The following is a 23,169-nucleotide window of genomic DNA, read 5'->3' on the forward strand; positions in this document are numbered from 1 at the left end:
ATAAACTGCTGCAGAATTCAAGCCATTTGATAAGAAGTGGATATTTCAATACAAGATATCATACTTGTGTATCCAAAGACATTACTGGCAATGAGACAATGACTGACAATAAAATGGAAACATGAAGAAAGTAATTTTTATTACTGATTTTGTGGAATAACCAAAACAGAATAGTGTGATCCCAGGGCACCAGCAGAAGCTCCTAACTGTTACAGAGTAAGAGAATCAGCAAAAAGAAGTAAGAACACACCTGCAAACGCATAGCTGCCTTGCCACGTATCTGTTGAGGAAAATAGAGTTTGGATTAGCAGTCTGAGGCCTTCCCCAACAAGAGAGTTGACTTCTGCTTCCTCGTACTTCCCTGTAGAACCACACACACCAGTACCATGCGGTTTCTTCTTCAAAAGTCTGCCGGTGTCCATTAGTGTTAGGAGAAGGACCTGTTGGGTATGTAGCCCCCAAAACTTAAACACATCGTTACATCTGAAATCTTTTATAATATTTTTATCTTGCAAAACTACATTTTTGGCCTAAATCAGTAAAGTAAGTAAATACATTATATACTGAGGATTTTTACAGTTTTGAAGCATGCAAAGCACTAGTAATCCAAACACACTTCTATTTCTTAGGTTTTACCTCGAAGTGTGGTAAAATGTGACTATCCCACAGAATAGTTGCAAAGTAAACCATGATTTTAATAAGAAGACATAAAGGCAAGAAAGAAAAGCTCTTGATGTATGATTTTGATCATATAGTCCAGTGCTTTCAAGACAACGAATACCAAAGGAAAGTACTGAATTAAAAGATTAATTGCACATTCAGTCTACTCACAGTATTCAAGATCTTCATGATATTCTGTAAAGCAACTGAGGCGTTAGGTTTTCACGTTACCTTGAGTGCAGAATGTGATCCTGTGATCCTGAGTATACTCATTGACGCTTAACATTTCTGCAAACCAACCTGCTCTTAAGGGCCTTATTCAGACAATTATAGATGCAGGGGGATTGAGATGTAGTTCCTTAGGCATCCCAGCTCTCATACAATCAGCAAGTTAAATACCTGCATGAGGAAATTCATTAACCTTAAGGAGGAAACCTTTTCCTTTCCACTGATGGTACAGCAAATATCTTTGGGAACACTCAACCACAATATTTGTCTGAACAGTTATCTAACTCATGTACCTACATAAACAGACACCTTCATCCCCTGAGATGAAGAGCACTGAATAAATAGCACTGAATTAATTTTGGAGCACAACCAGATAATGAAGGATGCCTCCTTTTATGCACAGTTAGGGAACTTGACCAAAAAGAGATGCTAAGACCTCCCACTTTATTTAGACCTCCTATAGCAGTACCTGAATCTCAGAGTTACGTAGCCTGAGACTGAGCTGAACTATTTATTCTCCAATTTTCCTATGGAATCTGGATAGAAAAAACCCCAAATATTCAAAGGATTCATGAGAGAAAGAAAAAAGGAAAAAAGATCTGTTTCTATCCTAATTATAAGGATGCTTCCCTGGGAGAAATGCTTTCTTACTTCTGGCTGCATATATTACCCTCAGATTATTTGCACTGTTTAGGACAACATGTTGTCGACATCTTGTTAGCTGATAATTACTGATATACTGGACTCCTATATATTAAATATTTAGACACATTCTGGAATTTTATCTGATAAGCAATTTTTTTTGCTATTTCTCTTTCATCTTCTTTTAAAAGGAAATAAAAATACATAAGTCAGAAAGAAAATTCTCCTGCAACCTAAAAAGTTTTGTAATCTAATGAAGTTAGGCATATCTTATAACACAATGATAGTAATTTACAGTTGTATAACATCTGAACTGAGAACTGATGTAAAAAATGGATTTAGACTGACGCAGAGTCTAACAGTAGGATTATACTGGCACAATGGAAAGATGAATCAGGCCTCAAAATAGCAAATGGTCATTTTAAATTTTTGATGTATGTAAGCATTGAAACTTTGACCTTTTTTTGTTTTAGCATTCATAGAGTGAGATATGAAGGGAAAAACACCTTCATCAGTCACTACTTCGAGGCAGGATTTAGAGTCGCATAAGTAATTCATGTCCAGTGGCATAGTAAAACAAATATTAAAACAATACATAACAAATAAAAAACATGTACATCAGTTAATTTTTAAGAATTACAGAGACTGTTCAAAGGACACACATTATTTATGCAACCAGCAACATGGACACCTCTAAATTTTGTTAATCAGTTTGTGAACATAATATGATGCTTTCCTGGTTAGTACTTTCTTTAATAGTGGTAACTAATACTCTAAAACCATTTGACACATGTGTCTTGGTTTATGCTCTTTCAGTGTAAATGCAGAGTGATTTATAACTCTTGTGGTACAGGCAGGTTTTTTCAGGCATCTTTCAAAGAAAATTGAGCAGCAGAAGTCTTTTTTTTTTTGTTCAGCTCCAGAAGAATTCATATTACTCTGGCATCAGTTACTTCCTGTGGTCCACCTGAGTGGTTTAACAAATAAAGACAGATGCCAGTGGAGTAATGTGAGCACTTTGGTGGAAAGATGCCACTGACAGACTTCTTTTCTGTGCCCATTCTCAGAAAAATATCACCTGATGCTATCTCCCTACCACCAATATAGTCCTACCAGATCTCAGAACCCAGCAAGAAGAGTTATCAAATGGTATCAAGTCTCCTTGCATGTTCATGCAAGATTTCACACTTTCCATAGACAGGAATTTGAGAATTATAAGAATGACTTGAAGAGAAAGATATTTTGTAGTACTGCGTTAATATACAGGTACTAAGAACACCACATTCTTTTACTCATAGACACGGGCCTTTCCCTCTCTTCTCTGTGCTCAAAGTAGGGCAAACAGAATGGTTCAGTTATTTTAAGACAAGCAGAAAGTACACAGAAAAGAAATCACATGCTCCACAGAGGACCACGCTCCGTATGGCAGGCACACTACGTCACGGTTGCGCTGGCAGTGTAGACACAGCAGCGTGCAGGATAAGAAGGGGGTGTAACTAGTCTTCTGTTCTGGCAACTGCAATCTAATAGAGGGTCATGGTGTTCCTGGGATTTTGGTCACCTGTCTTCCCGCAGTATGATCCTTCTTCACTCTACTGCAATAGTGATTTCTGTAACTGAATATGTCAGACTGCATTTCCAACAACATCTTGAATACTACTTTCAGAGCTGACAGGCATGAACTGCTACTGTATTTTCAGCAGTATTAGACGCAGTACTGATCTGGGAGTCGAGTTCATCAGTGACCTACTGGAGTTGTTACCTCCCCTCTAGAAGAGAGGTTTATTACCTCTCCCGGGTTTCCAGATTGCTTTTCTATTATCTATTTATCTTCTACACTTCTACTGACTACCTGCTTCAGCTGATAACTGCCAGCTGCCTCAAACTCTCTGTGATGCCTGATAGAGATCTATAGCAGTCGAGTCTATTGCTGGAGTTACAACGGGTTGTGTTCTGTGTCCCCAGGAGCTGTAAAAGAAAAGAATTTTATTGGGCCTGGAATAGACATGGTTGATGCTTATGGAGAAAACTGACCTCAATAGAAAAACATGCTTTAGCTATATTTTATCATTAGAATTTTACAGTTTAATCATATTTATATGAATTTTATCACAAAAATTGAAGTACACATATCTCTCACTAATGGAACTAGATTAAAGTTTTCTGCTAGTGACAGCTCTCTGTGTATATGAATGAGGGTGGAGTGAGACACAGGGCTGACAACGATTAATTGTTGATATAAAGCCTACAGAAGGTGTCCTAAGTGATTTACCAATATAATTTTAATAATAATACCTTTTGTATTTGCTGCAGATGAGGAGCATGCACACCACATCAGCCTGCATATGGGCATGAGACAAGTTTGAGTTGCGTATCTATGGAACAGAAATCAGTTGAGAAAAAAAACCCAGAATGTAATCTTATGTAGGCCAGAACGACACACAATCATAAACATGCACCCTTTAGATTCAGACTCTGTGACTATAAGATATAACCTCTGTGTGATGCAGCAGAGGAATCTAAGCATAGAAGAGGACTTGCAAAATTTTGGGTTCAAGTGAAACTGCGTGACAAGTGGCACATGGGGGAAATGGACTGTTCCAGTAGGAGACTCACCCAAACAATTAGTCGATAGACTCACAGAAAATACCATCAGGTATTCAACATTTGCAGCATTTTCTTTTTCTGTGGTGAAAAATAATACTTAAAAACTTTTTCCATTATTATCACTAAAAAGACCTCAAGGAGTTATCAACCAAAACAGGAGAGTGTATAACATGCAACCTGCCAGAAGTCTATCTCACTGTTCAATGGACACAAAACGAATAACCAGATGTGTGACTTCTTTTCAAACACGTTAGATAGGTAAGTTTGTTTAATTTCTTCTTTACAATTAGATCACTGGAAAATGCAGAATGCTACCTTCCCATATACAGACACATACACATGTGCACATGCAGCTCTCAACCTTTACTAGCTTCTTGAAATTCACATGGAAATTATTAATTGTTATCACTAATATATTTTTAATTCTTACCCTTAGAGTGTATCTATGAACATTTTTAGTTTGAATAATGGGCTTCCTACACTGAAGGTGCTCCGAGACTGGAAGGATGTAGAATGACAACAAGTTTTTTTAAATCTGCAACAGAGAACTGAATCACTTCAGAACCTTCATTTTGCAGCATTCACAGAGGAGTGCATTCACTTTAAAAAGCTGATGTCACTGCAATCGAGGTCAGCATAAAAAAATAAAATCATATATCAACTTTTAGACTGAGGGCTCATGGTAATTTTTGTGACTTTAAGCAGGATACAGACACTAAGCTTATCTGAACTTGCACAGACTGTAGGCCAGACTCAGACGCTGTTATAACTGCAGCTAGCTTATGTTCAGACTCTGTCTTGGACTAGAAAACAGGAAATGCGATGAAGCACACAGCAACACTAAGTCCATTAAGATGCATATACCTTTCCTAGAGAGGGTGTTCTGAAACGAGGAATAGAAAGAAACTGCATAAGGCACATATGTATTTACAGAAAATGTATATGTCTATGTAATGGTTAACATATGTTAATATAATCTACTATTTCTATATAGATATGTTAATGTATAATATAAATAGTATTAATATAAATAGTATAAATAGTAGTAATATAAATACAAATTTATTATACATAAACACAGAATACATCCATTTGTACTCCAGTGCATTGTTATAAATAGTGTGCAGTGCATACTATGTAGTACAGCAAATACTGTGTGTGTGATATACCTTATCACATATATCATTGTGTAAAATTTGTCTGTAATATATGGTATGCATTTATAAATAAAAAAATCTATATTTATATCTGTATAACTATATATTTATTCTAGTGAAGGCACATCAGTGGAGGAACTGGAACTATGCAGTGAAAAACTGTTACCATTTCTATCTTCCTGTATTTATTTTTCAGCTCCCTTTGAAAATCACTTTCCTAACATTCTTTGAAACAGCACGCAAACAGTAATGTTTCACTGTAAGAAACAATGTAGCCATGCCCTCCATTTTACTGTAACTGTCTGAGGTCCTACATGGCCTATGATTTTCTGCAGGGCATACAAAGTGTTTGAATACGGAAGAGTTTAACACTGCTGTAATGACAAGTACACAAGTTTGATTTCAGCACTAGCAGCTTCTCTGTGAAAGATCTTACACCAGATTTCATCTTAACTTGCACAGTTTGAATCCTGTAATTGTGGGCCTGCCTGGAAGTCACAGTGAGTTTGACCACGGGCGTCTATAGCCAAGCCTCCTTTGCCTGGACGCCCAAGAGTCGCTGCTTAGCGTTTGCTCTTCCCTCCGCTTGGCTCAGCGGGCCCCTCTTGAGCGCTTGTTGGTCTTCCAAAACCTGTAGTGCAACGTGCTGCCAGGACAGACACCGTGACTGTGGGGATGCTGGGCACAGGCTCCTCTCACACACTTGCACAAGAGATGACTGACACTGCTATTAAAATTAACACAACTGTGACCTCCATGAGCTGCCCTGGCAGTTACCGTGGATGTTTGCTCCTAAAAATGTCCCTGGATTCAGGTTTGTAATTCAAGTGTTACTTAGTTTACGTGATGTCACAAAAATGACTTCAAACTGTTCAGTCTGTTTCAGGAATAAAAGTGTTTGCTGTGTCTACCAGTGAACTACTTACTGTTCCTTATGACTACAGTGCCAGGATCTGCCCAGAGATTGTAGCAGCCGGGCTGCTTTACAAACACGTGACAAAGTATTCTTTCCTGAGTCTGAAGAACTTGCAGTGGAAGCAGATGATAGACAAATTATAACAACAATATCCTATAGAAAGAAGGAATGATAAAATGTTACATTTCTGGGTCTCTGTCTTCTGGTTTAGTGATTATAGTTTAAAACACAGAATAATACCTAACACTTCTCACATAAAAGCAAACAGATTCATAAGCAATGGAGCCAAAGAAACCTGATTTCTATGAATCTGTCCTTCAAGATGGCAGTCCTCTGTGGATGGATTCTTTGATGTGTAATAGGTACTGCTACTCATGCTGCAGCTTTTTTTGGGGGTGCCATGCTCCTTTCCAGACTATTTTTCAAAGTTTTTTGTTCATTGTGGCTCATGCTAGCTAAGAGATTCAAATGTTATTAATGGAAAATAAACAGACAACCCTATCAAGTCCTTCCCTCCTTCACTAGCAGCTAAGCAAACTGGAATATCTCCAACTACAACTCAAGTTCTCTCTCCTGTCAATACACAGGCAGTCTCAGTTCCTAACACATCTGTAAAGACCCTATTCATAAAGCTCTCACTAAACAAAGTACATGCAATAAAGTGTTAGGTTTTTTTTTTTTTTTTAAATCACATGATAACTACATTTACTTCTGTACATATTTTGCAATGTAATGTCAACAACTGTAATTACTCCAGCCTCCTCACACTACTTTAAATGTTGCACATAATGTGCAACCTTTACCCATCAGAATAGGTATTATGAGAAAGGTTTTAATTATGTAATTATATTATTATGTTCTATCTCTGTCCCTACAGGATTTTAGCCTTAAGGACAGATTTTTTTGAGAATTTAGTGGCCACTTTCATAAATATGTTCATGACATACACAAATTAGTTCTTGTAATTTATTTATTTATTTATTTATTTATTTATTTATTTTTAAGGGAGAGAAAAAGGGGACAAAGGGAGAGGTAACCAAGATCTTAATCGAGAACTCATTGCTGACTGGCCAAATTTCAGTTCCTCCTTCAGAAAACGAAGTTTCCACGTTTTGCAGAAAAAAATGAGGGTTTTTTTTAATTGTTCTTTTTCCCCCTAACACGAGCAAACTGATGCGCCTTTTTGTAACCTTTCCGTGTAACAGCGAGCGCAAACAGCCTTATAATGTGAAATACTTGGCACTCTCAGTGCTGAAGAGGAGGAGAGCGGGGTGGGGCCGGGGGTGGACGGGTGGACACGTCTTGTGCTGCCCGAAGCGAGGGGAAGAGCGCGACAGGCGGCCGGTGGGGCTCTCCGCGCCCGTTTCCTCCTCGGGGAGCGCACGCTGCCCCGGCCGCGCCTCCGGGCGAGGGGGGCTCCGCGCTCGGACCCGCGGCGGCGGCCCCGGGGGGGCAGGTAGGCGGGGAGAGCCGCAGGCGGGGAGGGCTCACGCCTCGCCCCGGCGGGCGCGGTGGCCCGGTGCCTGCCGCCCGCCGGACCGCCCGCGCCCCCCGCTGTAGCCCGGCGCGGCGCGTCCCACCTCCCGCGCTGGCTCCATCTCCCCGGGCCGGGCGCCGCGCCCCCGCCGGCCCCGCGGAGCCGGGTTGGGCAGCGCGGGAGGCGTCTCCTCCGCAGCCCCCGCCCCCCCGCGCCGGTGCTGAAGCGCCTCGGCCGCTCCCCGGCAGCACCCCCGGGACAGCGGCGCCCCGTCGGCCCCGCAGCAGCACCCGGGCCTCCCTCTCTGCCGCCCGGCCCGGGCTCTCCCGCCGCTGCTCTGCTGCCGAGGACACCTCATGGGAAATAAATAAATTAATTGCCCCACTCACCCCCGCGGCAGGGAAAGGAGCCGGCGGCGGCCGCGGGATTAGATCCAGCCCGAGCTAGAGACCAGGTAACGTAACCTACCCGCTAGGAGGGAGGAGGAGGAGCAGCGAGGCCGCTGAGGTCGCCCCCGCCGGGGAGGGCTCCGGGGGACGGAGAAGGGGCTGCCGCAGCCGGGGCGCGTCGGCGTGGCCCCCGGCTGGCTGCGTGAGGGCGGCTGCCCCCGCGCTGTGCGCGCCGCACTGTCAGTCACACGCACACACGAACCGCCGCCCACGCAGGGATGGATGGATGGATGGATGGATGGATGGATAGATGGATGGATGGACGGACTGACGGACGCCGTGTGGGGCGCAGCCGCCGCCCCCCGCGGGCGCTGCCCCCTGGTACCAAAGCAGCCACTGCAGGGAGACGCCGCACGCCCCGCCGTGCCCCGCCGGCCCTGCAGCGAGCCGTGCCCCACTGCCGTGCAGGCGCCCTGCTCGGACAGCGGGGCAGGGAGGCGGGCGGCGGGGCCGGGCCGAGGCCGCAGCTTCGGGGGGGGGGGGGGGGGGGCGCGGCGCGATCCCGCCCCCGCGCCTCTGCGCGCATCCCCCCGGGGCGGCGAGCCGGGACTGAAGCCGCCTCCCGCCGCATCGCCGGGCGCTGCGGCACTTCCCGCCCCGAGCGGAGCCGCGGTCCGAGGCGCCCCCGCCCCGGGGGCAGCGCCGCTGGTAAATGTGGGCGGGGAGCCGCGGCGGCGACAGCAGCGAAAGCAATAACCGTGCTGCCGCGCTTGCCGTCATCAGAAACGGGCCTGCAAGAAGCTCTGATGTCATAGCTCTGTGGTCGGGTTGACCTTGGGGAAGGTGGGTCTGGATGGACCCTCTGCTGCACCGTGCCGGCTGCAGCACGAGTTGCCCTGCTCTGGGCTGCTCAGAACCCGACCATGCTGGCATTATTATCTCCAAACATTGCTGGCTTTAGTTAGTAGCTGTGTACTGAGCTCCCGGTGTAACTGGTGTCAGAGCCGGGAAAATACTCCTCCTCCCTCGTTCTCTTGACCTCTGCTAGCATACAGTGGACTCTTGGTCCTTGAAGGGAATGGTCTGTCTCCCTGGTGAGGGGCAATCATCCCAAAAGAACAGGGGTTCCATGGGCAGATGGAGACCCCTGTGCCCTGGGTTTGTGGTCCTACAAGACACTGAAGCAATCTTAGAAGAGCCCGAGAAGTTGCCCCGTTCACATTTCAGAGACCAGAGTGTTCCCTGGTACTTCTGGGAGAGCACGTTACCCCCCAGTCCTTCAGGGACGCAGAGCTGACAGAGGTTCTCCACTGCTTTTCCAGTCATGTGGATAGAAAAACAAACTGGAAAAAAAAGAATAATATTTAGAGATAGCTGGTTTTTTTTCAGATGCTAGCCTGAGCTTTCAGCAAAGGAGTCTTACTGAAATTATTACTGAAAGGCGTTTTGGGAAAAAGAAAGAAGCTGAAGGAAGCTGATGCCTTGTGGAGGCATCCATTCTTGTTTCATTGGTCTCTATAATAATCACTCGTGTTTCCATAGTGACATCCATCTGTGGCTCTCAAGTTACTTATCAAATAGTAATGAAATAGGTGCTTGCAGCTTCCATTGCAGGAATGGGGCCATAAACTTAACAGCACACCAGTCAAGCCAACAAAATATTGCCTCAGCTCTGTCTAGATGAATCACGATATGAAAGTTAGTCTTCAAGACAGAGGGAGATAGACTGATATTTAAAGGAAGCAGAAAACTGACAAATAGTTCAATAAAAGTGGTAAATGCTTTTATGTACACGTCTTAAATCTGGAAATAATGTGTAAGTGATTCCCTTCTTATTTTTTAAAGACAGCTCTCTCCTCTCTCCTTCCATTATTGTCTGCTAACTTTGAATATTATACTTGAGAATGAGTGCCAAATCTGTACTCCTTCCGCATGGTGGAATAAATTCAGAGAAGAAATTATACTCCAGAAATTTCTATTATTTGTGCAATTTATTATAGAACTGTACCGCCATGTATGTGTAGCAGCCCAGCTAGCTTAGTTTGCAACATGGTTACAATGTTAAGTGTCTGGAGAGCAAAACAGCTATTCGTTTGGAATAGGCAAGCCGTGGCTGGAGGTTATGGATTTTCTTTTATGGCAGCAGTAAGTGATTTTGGTTGAAGAAGTCAGCTTTTTTTTTTTAATTTATGTGATGAAGTTGTGGAATAGCCTAAATATCAACTGTGGTCTTCATGGAAGGTCTTCATGGATGGCAGAAAACTAAATTCACACGTTTTATGGGTAGGAAAACTCTTTGGATTATGTACTGATACACTATCTGAACAGGTATTGTAAATGTGAAGTGATGAAGGAGCAGTAGATATAAACTTTTGGGGGAGACTTTGAAATATTACAAAGGGAAATATCAAAGCCACAGAGCGTAGTGAAATATTGTGGCTCTGCAGCTGCAATGAAGAGAGGTGGGATTCTGTTTCAGCAATTTTCGGTGTAAATGAATGCATCATTGTTAGTATATAAAAAAGTATCCTTCCAGCTCTTTAACCTAATTCCGTCTGTCACTTCTCTGGGGTATATGTTGGATTTAAGCTCACTCAGCTCTTGCTATGGCGAAATCCTCTTTCTAGAATCCGAGTTTTATGGAGGCAGGAGAGCCTGTGGGCAGCCTTAAAGGAGGTGCTATTATTTACGGACAGGCAAGTTAAGGAAGAGGAAAGAGCACTTCTTGAATCACAAGCTAATGCTTTTTAAAACATTTTCCTTCATTACTCTTCTATCTATATAAAGAAATATATATATACTTATAAATATCTATAAATATACTTCTGGTACCCATTGTTTTTCTACATTTTAGAAAAAAATACCCTCTTTGGTATCCTTTGTTTCTTAAGTAAATTATCTCGTCCTTTTTTATGATGAGCAGGTGGTTGTGTTTCCAGTAACTCTGGTTATTGTTGGGCCCCCTCCAGTTCCAGAAAAGAGACTACTGCTCACCTGTTTGTGTTTTTTTTTTTTTTTTCCTATTGCAACATCACAGGATGTTTGTGAAGGTTTGAATTTTTCTTGAGTAGATGTTTGCTTTAGCAAAAATGGTGTCTGAATATAATTCTGAATTAATTATATTCCTTACACCATTTGCCAGAGTTAAAGTTGTCCATTTTCTTATGCAAGGATCAAGAAAAGAAGAATGTTCTTGGGCTGCGCTAATAATCTGTTCTGTTAGATGAATTTTATGTTTCAAGGCTGATATGATTATGAAAATGTAATTCGCTTTTGATTTTTCTTAAAAAAGGGTTAGATCATAGTCGTTAATCATTGATAGAGAACGTTACAAGTTGCTACATCTGTTAATGTAATATATATGGCCTAATGTTTGCACAGCACCAAGGAGGAGGTTAGATAGGAAAATACGACCTCATTGACCAACTGTTTTATGTGTCAAATGAAAGTGAGAAACAGGCTGCGTCCCGCATGTGGATCTCAGTCCAAACCTGCATTCCTTGACTTGCGTGCGTTTGTGAGCTGTTCTGCCAACTTTCATAATGTTATTGTGAATCCTGGAACATTTGAAGAAAAGTTTGCAGAATTCAAACAAAAGTAATTGGGATATAGGAGTAAGGAGATAATATTCCATGACTTTAGGAATAGAGGATGTTGGACAAACTGACTGGGGAACTCTGGCTTTACAATCTATTACATATTTCCGATATTTCTTATAGCTCTTGGTCTTATAGTTAAGCAATCAAAATAATGTTAGGCTTTTATTGAAGAGCAAATGTCTAGCTAACCAGGTCATGATGGCTGACAAAATAGGCAGAGTCTGTTTGGTTTTTTTCCTTGCAATCTCAAGATTTTTAATTCATAATATTTGTGTCTGGGGGTGATTCATCAGCAGCAGCTCCTTCTTTTGTGGATTATATTTTTAATTTGAGTTTATGCAGTGTCTTTAAGTAGTTCCTTTATTTGTTATCTTCAAGGTTAAGCCCCAAGTTACATGCTAATAATTTTTTATTTTCAGGACATGGTGCTTTCCTGTCTCATGACTCTTGCAGTACTGTGTAATCAGAGGTGTGCATTAAGAGCGTTTGCTGATAAAAATTGAATAAGCATTTCCAAAAGGATATTAACATAATTAGGGCAATTAAAAAAGTTCCCAAAAATGAACGAGGAAAATTAATGGAAAAGAATGGAGCCTTAGCATGACATACTCTTTTCCTTTGTGGTTGAAGACTTACGATCTTAAGAAATGGAATTAGTGTTAATTCACAAAATCAGGGAGCACTAGGGAACAAACTTAAGCCCCATATTTTTTTTTTAATTTAGCTGTAGATGCCTTTTCTTTTAGCTTGGTGTCATGATTATTGAATATGAAGTATTGAATGTATTTCAGTTCCACCCAACAAGAAAGCTGTGCTCTCAATAATAAGGTAAATCATATAGAATTGACTAATAACTTTAGACTGTAGGAAACTTGTACTTTTAAGTCAGCTATTGACAAACTGCAGAAAGCCCGAACATTGTAGAAGGTGGAGTATTTCAGAATGGGTGGATTTGACATTCTTTTCCTATAGTTACTATGAAAGATAATGACAGCATTTGATTTTGTCAAAGCATAAAACTCCGCAGACTGGAGTTGCCCATATGTGCAGGACTGTTTAAACAGTGTTTGCTTTCTTCTAGTCTGAACATTTGTATCCCCCAAAGAAAATTTTCCAGTTGTTTTGACAGCAAACTTGGTAGTTATTTCACTTTTATCTCTCTTTAAGGTTTTCCAGTGGAGGACTCAGCTGTAGGTTACGATCAAGGTGCTGTGGGAACATCCAGAAAGCATGTTGCACAGAAGACAGCTCAGAACACCTCCTGTCTTTCATGGCTTTTCTTATCTTTATATATTTTTAAAAGTTCTGGTTGTTTAGAATAGCTCATCTTCCCACACCTGCTAGCAGACCCCTGCTGCAGCTTCAGGCATGTCCATTGTGTCGTGCCCATCCATCATACGGCCTCAGTGATAGCAAACTCCCAAGTCTGGCACTTAGGGATAGCACACATGACAAAGAGTTGTAATGGTGTTCAAAATGTGTTTGGCATTAAAGAACTTTAGCCATTTGCTGTCACTACAGTGGTGGCAATGACAGTGCAATGATGTATGCTGTCTTTTGCATGTGTCCTGTGCAATAGAAATTAGCAAAGTCAGTCACAAAACAGCACTACATCATCCCAAAAGATACAATTTTTAAATTTTTTTTCATAGAAATAGATTAATTATGATTTTAGCATTGGTGCTTGCCACTCATCACTTAGACACTCTTGCAGCCCATGGTACAAGCAAAAAGGAGACAAAAAAAGATGTAATCTCATTTTGTCTTTTGCATTAATTTCAAACTCATAGTATCAACTTCAGACTTGTACTTCTCAGTGCTTGTTTTCTGAATTCAGGAAATACTGAGAACAAATGTGTATTTTACCGTACCAAAAATGTGAAGAAACAAACGAAAAGGGCTTGCCGTTTCTGTGCAGACAAAAATGGCAAAAGCATACGTGCAAAATGCATATTTGATTTTTTTAAACAAAATCAGTACCTACTGTAATGTGTTTAATTAGTATTGCAGATAGAGAAATGTGTTCACTTTCAGTATATGCTTTTGAAATCAATTGTATCAGAGTGGGGTTTTTAACATTAGAAGTAAAGTACTTTGTGGCATTTTTTTTTCAAATCTCTGGGATAATGATATAAATATTTGGTCGTGAAGGTTAGAATTTTTGAAGTGACACAGGACTATGTTCAAACTAACAACTATAACAACTTGGCTTTTGAAAGACATAGCTGCTTTTCTCTGCTGACCTTATTGAGAGATGGAAATTGGAAACCTTAAAATATAGGACGTCTCAACAGTTTGCCATGCTATTGAATTAAAATGCCATAGGAGTTGCTTTTACTAAATTGAGCTCCTATAGTTTGCACTCTTAATATAACCCTCAGGGCAGGTTCAAAAAAGAAAGAAAAAAGAACAAGTTAATAATGCAGATAAGCTCCCCACGGGAAGGTAGGTGTCTGATTTCTTAACAATTGGAATTTTACATGTTAAATTCCTTGACAATTCTGGCTTTGCTGAGTACACTCTCCACTGAACAAATCTTTTCTACAAGTTAACTGCTTTTGCATGCTCTGCCAGGGATGGCTTTGGGTCTGAAATAGGTACTGAACCCTGTGTTCTCAGCAGTGCCTCCTGATGATGTTAGAAATGGAAATTGCTGATCTATAAACTACAAACTGGAACTGAAAACTGGTTTCAGAGACAGAAAAAACGTGCCTAGGACAGAGACTCAAGCTGGCTGAACAAGGGGGTTGCATTTGGGAGCAGCAGGTGGAGAGAAGACAATAGACCGTGGAGGGAAATCGGTGCTGGAAGCTGAAGAAGGCAATGGGTCTATCATCCCACTACCAAACCCTTTTTTAAGATGTACATCTTTATAATAATTTGTACATGGTGTTCAACCAAAGGCTTCCTTTCTGCCCTGAGGAATTTATAAGATCTCTGCTCGTTGTATCACACAGGGCTCCTAACTCCCAGTCTTCCATTAGGCAGCCTCTTTCCCTTCTTCTCACCAGCACTACAAAAGGTGAATCAGGGGACTCAATAGCCCATGATTAGAAGCCACAACACCAGATAGTAGCAAGGAGTGAAAAAAAGCTTGTGTATTTTGAGACCTCTGGGTTGTATATTTAAGGAAAATAGGTAGAAAAGAATACGCCATAATAGCCTGTATTTACAAAGCATGAAGTATGCATTGTATTTGTGAAGAATAGGAAAAAAGGAGAACCTGTTTTCTTGTTCTTGTGCAGATATAATTATGTTGGCTAGAGGCATAAGGTAGTTTTTGTTCTCATGTTTTTCTGATGTAGTTATCCAAAAAGAGATGTTTTGATGTAGTTATGCTGGATATGATGGTGCTTTATTTCAATTTAGCTTATTTCCTCATTCATACATAACGACACTAGAACATTATGAGCGCCATGCATGGCATGTTTCAGTTTTAGCTATATTAGAATAGTGAAAGAGGTTTATAAGCAAATCTAATGAATACAAGGGAAAAACTCACATAAGGTAGAGAAATCCAGGGAGGGCATTTAAAATGGAGGTCTAAAAGCACTGTAGTGTTTTCTCTCAGTCAAAGAATACGTCAGTGTTGTTTGATTGGCATTTCCTTGGTTTCTGTGACTCCAGGTCCAAATTTGATCTCTCTTCCTCTTGTGCAGTTCCACTGGGTTAAAAGGGGTTACTTGTAGTTTACACACAATAATGGCTGAAGAGACTCTTTTGACTGTTAAGACTCAGTCTTTTGAATCCCTTGCTTTGACTTGCCTGATTAGTTTAAATGGAAATTATTTCTCGTAATGATTACCAGAATGATTTCTCAATGATATTTCCAAGTAAATACTTTCATGTATCCATCTTCTCCATCCTTCTCTTCCCATCTTTCTTTTCTGTGAGAGCATTTTCCCTCTCCCCATTAGAATAAGAATACTCAAAGTAAAATATCAAGTTACTATTCTGCTCTGCTCATCCTACTGGCATACTGGATTTTCCACACTAAAACTGGAAACTGTCAGAGACATGCTCACTTGTAGGACAGCTTTTATATGGCATAGATGATGCTCCTCCATAGTAACCAGTAGTTGTGTTTTATCGTGCTATTTTTATTTTCAGAGTTACAAATATTTACATTCTTTACCCTTCTGTTTTTTAATTTTGCCTTTCAGGTGTTATGATTAGGGTAAAGAAAAAATGTAGCCTTAGAAGAATGACAAATGTAGAAGGTGAAAACAGCAGAAGGAAGAGAGACATTAACCTGAGGAAACAGTATTATTTTGAGGAATTCCACAGAAGCAAATATCTTCAAGCTAGCAGAAGTGGAATAATGTGTCATATTTTCAGTCAGAGTGGGTTTTAGCTGTCTTTAGATTTATTGTATTTTATTTTTTTCTTTTTGGGAAAGGAGTAGAGAGAATGTTGACATTTCCTTTTATTATTTCTCTGTGTTAATTGTAGATCATAGCAAGGTTTTTGTTGTTCATAAACAGTTGTGTTGTCTGATCACTAAATGGGTGTGCACTCTTGGCAGTGCTGTTGTGTATACCAGTGTATCTGTCAAAGAAGATGTTGATAACAAATGACTATGAAATATGATATGAGAAAAAAAAATTAACAATTGAGCAATACAATTCTCAAACATGAATATTGCAGCCTTGAAGACAGAAGACAAGTGTTGAGTTTTATAGTCATTGCTTAGCCTGGTGGCTGAGAATGTCTTGAATTACAGAAGTACTTTGCAAATAATGTAAGACACATTCAAAACCATTACACTTAGCACTGTAAAATTAAATAAAGGCTGGAAATATCATGTAGATTTACTGGAGTAATGATGGCCTGTGACCTCAGTGGGAGCCAACGTGGACTCTGCAGTATGGATTTGTTCAGGTGCTTTAGGAGTGGGTGGGGAAAAAGGGGATTGTTCCTGACTTGCTGTTCCTGGAGGAAGCCCCATGCCAGCCTGTTAACGTGTTTGTTAAGTTGATCTGCATGTGCACAAGCGACTCCCTCTCAGTGTGCCATGAAAAAAGAGCTCTGACATGTGAAATGCCAATATGTCATGTATACATGGCTGTGTCCAGTAGCACCCAAATTCATACAGGAATCTTGATCCAGTTGATGGTTTCCAGCTCAGAATTATTTTTGTGATTAAAAAAAAATAGTTACTTCCACCTCTATGCTTAATCATAAAGCTGATTGTTTTATGCAACCTGGAAAATATATTGTATTTATAATGTAATAGGATACAAAAGCCTGTCCTTTCCACAATTAAAATAGGTTCTTCTGAATGTGATAGCGTAGAAAGGTGTTAATGAAACAGTATGTTCTTGCTTAACTAGATAATCAGCTTGCATTTTTGGATATACTTTAGCATTGCTGAAATATTGCATATGTAAAATGATGGCTTAAATTGTATTGTTCTCACTGCAAATGTGTTTTAGCTATAAGACCATGATATTTTTTTTTTCCCCTGGTACCTTTTTCCTCAAAAATTAGCAAAGCTGATATAGTTGCCATGTCAAAGCTTACTTTTAAATTGTTATACATAAATTGCTAGTCTGTTAGAATAGGATTGTCACAGACTACTGAATGATACTTTATTCAGGATCCAGAATATGTTTTTTAACTTAATAAGGTAGTTACAATTTTTTCTCTCTCTCTTTTTTTTTTTTTTCTCTTCCCCCATTTACCAGTTTTATCCCAGGTGTATAAATGCAACATTTTTTGTATGCAGCACAATAGTCTTGTAAAACCTAAATTAGCCACTTAAATTAGGATCTTTACTTTCAGTGTTACAGGATCCTGGGTAAGTAGTTGTTGTCTCTTAATAACTGAAGCTTAAATCCTACTTTTAAATCAATCCTCTCTTCTAACTAGCACTCATAGAGGATGAAATCAGAAGTTATAACTGTATGCTGAACAGCCTATTTTGTAAGTACTTTGAACAGCAGATACAGAGAATCTTGCATTCTGGTATAGTCTCAAGGAAGCATCTACTTCTTATTATGGCAACTGGATATACAGAAGTGAGGAGATACTTTTCTAACAGAAATAATTATATGTATATATGCAAGCACACAAGGTGAGACAAAAACTAGGAAGAAATATGAAACGCTGCATGCTAGGAGATGAAGTGGGGAAAAGAAGAAGGCACTGGAGGAAGTGCCGGTATATTGATTTGATGTTTCAGGAAGTGCAACAGTTGCAGTATGGTATTTACAGCCTATATTGATCCGCCATGAGTACCGTATATACATGTGGACGTATTTTCCATAAGATCCTTTTGATTCCTTTTGACTGCTTCTATGACCAGATGCATAGAAGCAATAGTGGATACTGATGGATTAAAAAGGAAGAGTGTTTCATACAAGGAGAACAGTGTGAAACAAAGCATGGGTCTGAAGGAGGGGAACCTTGCACGTTGGCAGTACAGGTGTGTGTGGAGATGTAGATTCTGGACCCAATAAGAAAACCAAGGGATCGAATGCTTGGAGAAGACATTTCACTGCCATTGCTTCAATTTAGCACATGAACTGTCAGAACTGAACGGATGACTCTTTAGTCAGCATTTAATAGTAAATTTAGCCTCCTAAAGAATGAAGGACTCCTGTAATCAAGGAAGTTTTTACTCATCCAACCAAAGCAAAGCAGGTTCTGTTTTCCAGTGCCAAGTGGCTAAGGTTGTTTGCTTCGTAGCTGTTCTTACTGCTCCAAAGGGGAGTCTGAACTGTTTGGTCAATCCCTGCTGGGTTCATTAACTTTGTGTGTTTGTTTCTGTTACCCCATTGAGAAGGGAATGGTTTGTACTTGTATTCCTAAAAGATTGGACCTGAATTATTTAACCAAACCCCACTGAGCACGGGACCTTTTGTATTTGGTTGAACTCGTGCTCCTAGGGTCATTTTCATCTGCTCCCTTGACCTTGCCAGAGGGAATCTGTTTATTTCTTCATTTGGTAGAATTGTTTATCTGGGCCCTGCTGAGGATAGAAATGGGCTGCCTACTTTCTGCTGCAAACGGGAACCACAAGAGACTATCACTTGCCCTAAAGAGAAGAGTTTATATGAGATGTTTTTTGATTTCTTTTTTTTTTTTTTTCCTCCAGAGAATCGGTAATTTCTTGTCATGGAAGGTGTTGCGGTGATTCTTTAAGCAGAAGTAGGAAGGCTGGTGACAGCAGTGAGAAGATGCAATGTCTTGAAGGTAGAGGAAGAAGGAAAGGTACATGATATTAGCTGTCAGGCTGCTGGGCTTTAATTCTTGTGCACTCCAGCAATGCACTGACTCGTTTTCTGTCCTGCTTTTGAGGAAAGCCACAGTAGCGTGAGCTACCTAAAAAACCCCCTCTGTGCCTCAAAGCGGAGGGAGTGCACGGTACTGTTGGAGCCGTGGCTTTAATTTCAGTCCTAAAGTGCGGCAGCGTAAGGACTAGAGCAGATTGAGCAGTTCTGTTGTGGACCACGGGCTGATTTTTGAGAGGCTGTTTGTGTTACTGCTAGGGTTACCATCTTTAAAAACACACACATGCACAAAATAGCTGCTGTAGAGCTACAGTGAACTTGTACATTGATCTGAATCTTTTACCTGTGGTAGCTAAAAAGCGTTGTATTTATCTCAAATAGACATTGAAAGGTGGCTTGAAAGAAGCTGATTAATCCAGAGAGCAAAAAAGAGAAGCGAGCTGTAAGGGAAAGGTGCTGCTGTTGCAGTATTCAGGCCAGTTGGGAGTTGCATAAAATTTATCTGTCTCTTGAGGAGCCTCAGTTGGCAGGATTTGTGTGAATTTCTGCCCATAAAAATAAACCTGCTTTACCCTGGTAGAATCTACAGCCAAGAGTTGATCCCTCCGGGGTGAAAGCTTCTGCCAGCACAGCTGCCCCTTTAGGCAAAGTGGAAAGACATTGTACTACACCCTTTAATCACTATGGGTTATATCTCCTTCTTATCTTTTAACAAAATTACTTCATCAATTCCTGAATATTTTTATCACTATGCTTATATGTTGAAGTAATATATACCCAAGTACAACTGCCATGTTCTCACTATAATGTACACCTCCATTTAGTGGTTACTTGTTTTAAATGCCTCGCTTAATCATGGTCCAAATTTGACTGAAAAGCTGAGTGTACCTCCAACAAATATAAGACATAGTTAGCAATTTATATATATGTATGTAAATCATAAACTTTCAATTTGGAGACCGTCTTGCATTTTCTTACAGTCTGGAAACATATTTTTTGCTTAACACAATAATTATGCAACTACAAAGATTTGCTAAGTTAAAACTAAGAGTTACAGGCTTTCACAAGACGTATACCATTAAAAATTAAGATGCTAGTAAAGGCAGTAGTACCACTCCATTCAAGCTTATTTTTTTGCTTTTCAGTTATGTTTTGCGATGTCCTCACAGCATCAGCTCCCTTCTGAAGAACACTTTATTCTCTAATACTCAGTAAGTCTCATGTATGCACTCAGTTTCACCGAATTAGGCTCACATACCTTATCTGATCCGACTAGAAAAAGATATTTGTCTACTCTAAAAAATACACTTGCCCATGAAGAATTCATGAAAGACAAAGGAAGGGATTCAATATAAGAATCTAAAGTGATCTGAGTAAAACAGAAAAATTGCAAACTTATATTAGCAACTTGAACATATTTTGTTTTCATGAGCTACTGCAGTATTTTAGAAAAGTAAGAATGTTAGTGGCCAAGTTTATACTCATTTATTTAAGGCATTAGGTGATAAATAATCACGGCTTAACTCTTCCCTGATAGAGTAGCCTTAACAATTATTTTGAAGATATTGCATTCTTTTCTTTTGTGTACAATTATCTATATATTCATATAGATACATTTATACAAAATAGTGAGGATGACTGAAGGGAAATCAAGGCACCAGGGGGAACATGAAATATCAGTCTTGTGGTGAATAAGCCTTAAGTCAGTTACAGACTAGTTTTTCCTTACCTTGGACTTTGTATGCTGGTATGTTTTTGCGTTACTAGAGCTGTTAGAGCAAGGAGGGAGAGACCGGCAGCCTTTGAGGTTGGAGGATTAGGGAGGAAGAGTGGAGGAGGGCAGTGAGCGTTCCCATGGAGCAGCCTGAAGCAGCGGTCGCCACTGGGGAGGGCTGGCAGCCCCGGGGGCTGGTGGGGGAGCATGTATTGTTGTCACAGTGCCATTGCAATAAGTGCTAAAGTACAGGCGGCAAATGAGAAATTGGAGGCAAATGGTGAAATCAGTGTGTTTCTCATTGCCCAGGTACAGCAACTTTGTCTGGTCCTGCTGTTCCTTATGGTCTTCTCCATTCCCTCCTTACTATCCCTTGATACTAACCACTGCAAAAGAGCGCTTACAGGACAATCAGGCAGGAACCAGCCCAAAAGGCTACGTGTTCATACAATGTTGGGCAATGTGACATGCAACATACCTTTCAGATTTGCATTTTCTTCATACCTAACACACTCAAACTTGTGTACTGTCACACCCTGTGGCATATCTTATTACTCAAGCTCTTGTGCATCTGCAGTTATCAGAATGTATACAGGCCTGAATGCTAACACTTTTAAAATAATTCATAGAGAATAGTTTTAAATTAATATTGCCTTTTTTCCTGCAACTGGATCTACTATGGAATTTTTGAGCTTATTTAAAAAGTCTTGTTAGATTCTCTGGCAAAGAGTTACTGTTTTTCTGGTCAGTTGTGAGCGGTCCCTGATGCATATTTGGTATCTGTATCATCAGAGAAAGCCCTAGCTATTTTGTTGCCTTGAGTAAAATATATTCCACTGCCTCTACTCCAACATTTGCAAGAAATCATATTTAATACCAGGCATTTTTACAGAATTTTAGAATGCCACATATTCAGCTATTAGGAAATACAGTCTCACAAATTTCCAGAAAAATATGAGACAAAGTATTTATGCATAATAAAAATTAATGTCTTATTAGCAATTTAATCAGTGCAGTCACAAATTGGCTCTAAAAATGCTGCCTCTCCAGTTCTGCAGCTCTGGGCAACTGTCCAGTCTTTACATAAGGTAAGTTGCCCTCTACGCTGTTCTGTAAGACATTGAACATTGTTTCAAGTTTTAACTAGATCGTTTATGCAGTGACTTAGTTGAGTAAATTGTGAATTAAAATTGCACATAAGAAATTTGTCACTGTTTTTTGTCTAACAAGGCAGATATTTGTTTTTGCTATATAAGACTTGACTTGAAGATTTGCTTTCAAAAAAGGTAGGATCAGTTGGTATGTACATAAAGCATGAGATGATAGTTTATCTGCACCTACCATAAATTTTCTTCTATGCAGACATGATAACCACAAAAATGTTCATAATGCAACATTCCCAAGTTGCACATTTTACAAACACAGCAACAAAATATGGGTATTGCAGCACATGCTTTTCAGAGATCCATTACTCAGCCAAACTGAATATATTTTTCTCAGCAATACAGAAAAGATTGCAAAATTTGAGATTTCAACACTATACTGTTAAGCTGTGTTAAGCTCTTTCAAAGAAGACAGAAAGAACATTTTTAGAATCGAGAACATATATTTTTCACTTTCTTATTTCATAAGAGTTAAATAAACAAACAAGAAAACCTTCCTCCTACTACCTACCCCATTATTAGGGTCATTATCTTCAGTCCCCTGCAATACCAAGAAACTGTATTATGAACATATAGGTCTGGGCTTATCCAGATGCAGAGTTCAGTAGCACCGGTGTCTATAATTGAGCAACATATCTAGACTCACTTTATGTAATGGAGAGATATAGGCTCTTGTAGGCCATCTATCATTTCATTATAGCTTAGATGTCTAAAACAGGTCAGTGAGATATGTCCCAGAAATTCATTTGTGCCCATTGACTATAAGTGGAGCCTAGGTCTCCAGATCACATGTAGATGTCAGCACTGTCGATGTCTAAATATTGCTGTGATGAATCCCTCCCTTAAATCAGAAAAAGTCACAAATCCTGTGTAAGCCAAAGAATATCTTGCAGAGCTTTATTACAATCTTAAATCTTCCCTAAAATGTGAAAAGCTAGAAGTATATACTAGTAGGAGAAACAGGAGAAATAGAGATTGTCACCCAATATCTGAGGTCTTGCAGGGGATTAGAGCACACAAAAAAAAAATAATAATCACACCAACAGAAAACAGATTGTGACCAAACCTCCATTATTAGAACAAACTGCTATATAGCTTTAAGTACTCTTGCCACTGCTAACGTAAACCATTCCTTCAAGAAAACCTACATCTTTGGATCGTGACTGAAGGAAAAAATGTGCTGTAATATTACTGATATCACTTGGCTGTGTGCAAAAGAGATTATTTTTTTAAGTGTCTATTAATAAACAGACGTCGTACTGAAACAGATGTTAGTGAGCTGAAGTTCTGATTGGCATCCAGACTGAATGGTTATGGTGAACTTACTTCAATTTTAATAGTTTAAGCTCATGATCCGGGAAGAAAACCTCAACCTCTTTATG

General features: G+C 40.1%; 1 protein-coding gene and 1 long non-coding RNA gene across 2 annotated transcripts in view; one reads left to right on the forward strand and one right to left on the reverse strand.

The window, feature by feature from the left end:
• LOC142600516 (uncharacterized) overlaps positions 1-8,583 on the reverse strand; it is a 47,408-nt gene extending 38,825 nt beyond the window's left edge. Inside the window, exon 1 of the long non-coding RNA XR_012834047.1 lies at positions 8,156-8,583. This is a non-coding gene — a long non-coding RNA (uncharacterized LOC142600516). The remainder of the gene's footprint in view (positions 1-8,155) is intronic.
• SLC16A7 (solute carrier family 16 member 7) overlaps positions 7,885-23,169 on the forward strand; it is an 83,059-nt gene continuing 67,774 nt past the window's right edge. Inside the window, exon 1 of the mRNA XM_075745518.1 lies at positions 7,885-8,141. The gene's annotated coding sequence lies outside the window, so the exon portion shown is untranslated. The remainder of the gene's footprint in view (positions 8,142-23,169) is intronic.

This window comes from Balearica regulorum, chromosome 1 (genome assembly GCF_011004875.1).
Source record: "Balearica regulorum gibbericeps isolate bBalReg1 chromosome 1, bBalReg1.pri, whole genome shotgun sequence".
Taxonomy (NCBI): domain Eukaryota; kingdom Metazoa; phylum Chordata; class Aves; order Gruiformes; family Gruidae; genus Balearica; species Balearica regulorum.